The following is a 5,371-nucleotide window of genomic DNA, read 5'->3' on the forward strand; positions in this document are numbered from 1 at the left end:
TTCTGACAAAAACAATTTTGTAGTGCCATTTATGAAACTTTTTTACTCCTGAAATCCATAAAACATTTTTAAGTCAGCAAATTTACGTGCGAAATCATAAGGTGTCCATTTGGTGGGACCAGCTTGCAATATTCCATTATGAGCGACTTCGGTTAGAAAAAAAATGTGCTTCACCAAGCCAATTAACCACTAATTCGACAAACAGGAAGTAACTTTCGCAGTTAGAGGCAAGGTTTTGCAATTCAAACTACACCATTTGTTAATGGTTAATATGCAATAAGTTTGAATAATGAACACTGGATAAGGAACCTTGACATTCCGAATAAATGAGTAGGCGAACAAACAAAGCTTTTGCCGATTACTTCGATGGCTGCACGGGATAATCGATAAGTATACTAAAACCAGGGCAGATGCACGAAGTTGTGAGATCAATTTCAGGATAAATTCAGGGAATAGTAGGAAGTGAATTTTCCGAATTGCTTAAAATTTCACATTTAATTTAACACACCAAAAAAACAAAAAAAAACTGATTCAGGTAGAATTAATGTTCATCATAAAGATATACAAATACATAAGTGAGAAGTACTACCTTGATGTGAGAAAATGTTCAATTAACGCATTTCCATTTGTTTTTTGGAGCTTGTAACTGTTGTTCACCCGGAGCGGAGAGGCGATTCAATGTTGTGATTAATATCCAACAATAACATTACTCGCCTGTTCGAACAGTTGTGACAATAAGTGTGTACGTGTGTGCAAGAGAGTGTGTTGCACTTGAGTGCAACGGGAGGCCATTGTTATGTGGTGCCATTTCCCGATCGAAAGCCATTCGGTGAAACACGTTCGCAAATGACGAGCTGCTACTACACTGAGGCATCGCTGGATTGATTTTGCAACCAATTCGTACGCAGCACAATCCGTGTAAGGTAACAAGGACCGGAAAATGGAAAATACTCTTTCACTCCTCTCGCTCACCCGCCACCCCTGCGCACACATAAAGGCATTTAGTGTCCTATTGTTGCGAGTGCTCCAATTATCGCGACACTCTGTCGCTCGTCAACCACGTCAACACACACTGCATGGTTGATTTTATGCAGATTTTCTTGCCCACAGTTTGTTGGCTTTTCCAACGTACGCTTGCAACTGAAATTTGAAACTGCATTGGGGTTTTATTTGTTTCTCTCTGTGCACATTTCGACTCATTTTCGCATTTCCCCGCGGAGATGCTCATTTCCTTCGCGGTGGATGAAAATAAATATCCACCAACCCACCCACCCACACACACACACACACACGGAGATTTATTAATCATTATCGAAAGGTGTGAAACTGTGCACGATTGGTTTATTTTTGCTTTTTTGGGATACCCGGTTTTTGTTTGCATTGGTGGTTGCATTTTATTTGCACACTCATTCGGTCGAAAGCAATTATTTAAATGACGAATCGACGAATCGGTTAGCAAATATCGGGTTCGAAATCGTTCGATAAGACACGCGGGTACGAATTTATTTTTCATCCGGACACGGGACACAACAGGGAACGTTTCGGGGTTTTCTTTTCGATTTCGATTTTTAATTTACTGATGCAGTTTTAATTGTATAATGAGCAAACCGTACCAATGGTTAACGATGGGGTCGAATTGTTAAAATCGAATGCAACTGCATTAAATTGGGATTTGGCGGGATTTTAAATATTTGTTAGTAAGTAATGACAGAAGCTGTCTTTGTGGGGTACAAAAAGAAGTAAAGTTTTGATTTAATTAAGAAACTTTAAATTACTCAATAGTAAGACAAAGGATAGCCATTTGCAGATACCTACATCCAGCAAAGACGGCCACAAAACTTTAACCGTTTTATCGAATTCCAAACCCCTCGCCTGCTGTACATTGTTTTATTTTCTTCATCTTTCGATACCATTCCCTCAAATCCACCGGACAGTCTAAATACAGCGTCTAGCGGTACTAAGTTTGAGCCACACGTCAAATCAAATTTAGCGCACAATCTCTGTCTTCTGTTGATAGGAAAGGCGGCGGCGCAAGTTTTGTCCAGCAGAAACCGAACGAAACGAGAGAAGACACAAAAAAAAAAACAAGCAAATCTCAAAGTGAAGAAGTACAAATTTGAAGCTTGCTTGAACTACCGAACTGATGCTCCCGAGTGGATTTAAATTAATCGTTACGACTCTCCGTCGGGGGTGTGGGTGACCGTATCCGGGCCCATGGCCGGACGAAGGGTCAAGTTCGGTTCGGAAGTTTTGCACTGTTTTATCTTGTTTCGAACGAACAAGCTTAAGAATAACTTTCGCACAACCATGGTAGCCGCAAAAGTTGCCATTTCGTCTGTTATTGGGAACATTTCTTCGCCAGAGCAGGGCTCGGTGTCTTTTCCTGGGTGGGTTCCGAGTGAAATAATATCATGCAGGACAACGGTTGCTGGAATTTTGCCATTCCATTTTTCTTTTGCAATTTGGAGCATTTTTTGTTGTTGTTTTGTTTTATGCTATATTGTGTTGCTGAGCGCTCAACAAGGCGCTTTCTGGAGAAGAGAAACAGATTCTGGCCAACGGTTAGAACTTGCGTGTGGTTTCGTCAAAAAAGTTTGCTAAGCTGTTTTTGAGCACAAAATCAGCTGACGTCGCTAATGATGGTTTTTGGGTGTGGGTTAGGATAAAAGACTTAAAAGAAGAAGGAAAAGTTAAAAATCACCACCACATAAAGCGAGAAACATCATCTACGAATGGCATTTGTTGCTAGGATATGTTTTTTTATGTTGTAATCTGGTACGTGATTCTTCAGCAGGCTTCAGAATACTGCTTTGTGATTCATTTGAAAGGCCGGCGTGTAGCCACGAATCCGAAACCGGCGTGACAAACCGAAACAACCACGAATTGGGCACGAATGTTTCGCAGCATCCGGCGCGTGCTTGGGGATGATCATGCTGGACCGAATTCATTCATCAGTTCATTCGAACGTTTCGTTCCATCGCTTCGAAATTCATCCCAGCCACCATGGCAACCGACGTGCCGGCAATCTTACTCCCGCTCTCCCTTTCTTACATGCTTCATCTCAAACACTTTCGACACTCCCTCTCTCTCTCTCTCTCGCACGCACTGTGCATGCACCACATACGCGGATGGAAAGAAGCTTTCCCATGGAAACCATCCCTTCCCGTGGTGGTGGGAGGACAAACACACGCCGAAGGCTCCGAAACCGACCACAGCTGGACCGTTCGCCGGATGGACGGTGAAGTTTCAGTCTGTTGTTACGCTCGGGCGTAGAAAGTGGTCGGTTCGAGATTTTTGCTCCAACGTACAGGCCCCTATCCCGGGTGGTGTCCCTAGCGTTGGGCAGCGTAAACGTAACACCCGGCACACCGTGAACCGTACGATTCGCGGATAAGGGTCGTCAACACGACGACGTAAATTTTGTACTTAAGTGTGTGTCCGTGTGTTTGTGTGCGCAGTTTTTTTGCTTTTTAATATAATTAGGCGTTGCAAATTTTGTGCAAAGAAAAACAAAACAAAAAAACCGAGAGAGAAAATCGCAAACCATTTCCGGCAGGCGTGAAGTGGATGTAGAGGATCCGGACAACGTGTATGGTGGTTGGTGTTTGACAAGTTTAGGATTTTCTTTCGCACGAATCAAAAACCTCTATTTGAATTGTCTACGTTTGTTTTTTTTTTGGTTTCTGCGAGAGTCAAGTGTCCACGTCGAGAATGGAGTTCCCACCAAAAGCGAGTTCAAAAGTTCCACATAAAGATTCAAAATTTGATCGATGTAAAAAACAAAATCTAGCTGGACATCAAACGGAAAAGTTTTCCACCGTATGATTGAGTGTTTTTTTTCTTTATTGTCGGGGTGTATTGGTATTATGTTTGAGGACTTTTGGTAGAATATTCGTCTTCAATTTGACACGGTTTGAAACCCCTTCCGAGCAGTAGGTGTCAAAAAGCGACAACAACAAGTGGAACTTGCGTTGGACGTATTTGATTCCGATTTATGAATTGGAATTAATCACTTTGGATATTTGTGTTCAAGATTCACGAATATTTGAAGAATATGTGAAGAAATTCCAATTGCTTTGGAAAAATCAACATAAAAGTACAACTCCAACAATATTCACGAAACTATGGTGGCACATAAATCTTTCGAGAATGAAAGGTTATAGAGATTCATTAAAGAGTTTAATGAAACTTTTGAAAGTCGACTCATTCGATTATTGGGTTGATTCTTCATAGAAAACTCATATGAATGACTATTCTCAACAGATTCATTAAACACAAAACTAAGTTAGACATTTGACACATTTGTAAGGTTCCGCCATAGTTCCGTTTACGAAAAAAAAGCATTAAAAATAGATCAGAATTCAATGCAATTATTATGTTTTAAAAAGCCTAAATTCCGGAAAACCGTCATCCTGTACTGGACACACTTTGCTACATCATGCATTCGATAGCAAACCGTCGTCACCTGTATTTGTCATTCGATTTACAATCCGTGTGGTCATGGCGCACGGTTGCGGTGCCGCATGGTGCCAATTATTTGAATAATTAGAGTGCAACGATGTTCACGGTGCGCGTCCATGGAAGGAGAATCAGTGAGAATGGAGGGAGGATAAGGAGGAGGTGCATTTTCTCCCCACCGGCCCCAATTAGGAAAGAACATACTGCTCGAGGATACCTCGCTCGGACACCTTTTGTCTATATGCGTCAACTTTGATGCATGCATGATGAACGTGATTGCATATTAGTAGTCGATCGACCCCCCCACCCCTCCCCTCAACCAGGGGGTGAAAACAACAAAACATAAAAAAGAAACTGTAGTGAATGAAAGTGTGGTAAAGACGCAAAAAAGGGAGAAAAATAAGAAACAATAACAAAAAAGGCGATTAAAACACACACGCACGTATGCACATACATCCTCAGGGGGGAGCGCCAGTTTGGAGAGCATCAACAAGTGAAAACGCATCCACCCGATTTGATGCTGGAACAAATGGTTGTTTATCGCGCCGTGAGGCAATGGACCGTGGCGAATATAGGAAAAAAGAAAGATTGACGTGCTGTTGAGTGTGTTGTCATGGTGACTTCTAGTAGAGGAGACGGAACAACACGCAAAGAGAAATGGATGATCGAGTGGGGTTTTGCGAGCTGTTTTGTTTGTATGTTTAATATTTCCACTTCGCTGAACGAGCTTTATATTTAATCATGCTTAACTTGTGACAGCGGTAATATGTTATTTTTTTTTGTTCTCAAAAATTAGCTTAAATTCAATGGGTTTCCGCATTCGCCGCAAGCGTTCGAAGTAGTGTGCATTGTTTAGTGACGTTTTCGAGTGACAGTTGCTGAATTGTTCAGTGCGCAAAACAAAAAGGTCATA

This window comes from Anopheles marshallii, chromosome 2 (genome assembly GCF_943734725.1).
Source record: "Anopheles marshallii chromosome 2, idAnoMarsDA_429_01, whole genome shotgun sequence".
Taxonomy (NCBI): Eukaryota; Metazoa; Arthropoda; class Insecta; order Diptera; family Culicidae; genus Anopheles; species Anopheles marshallii.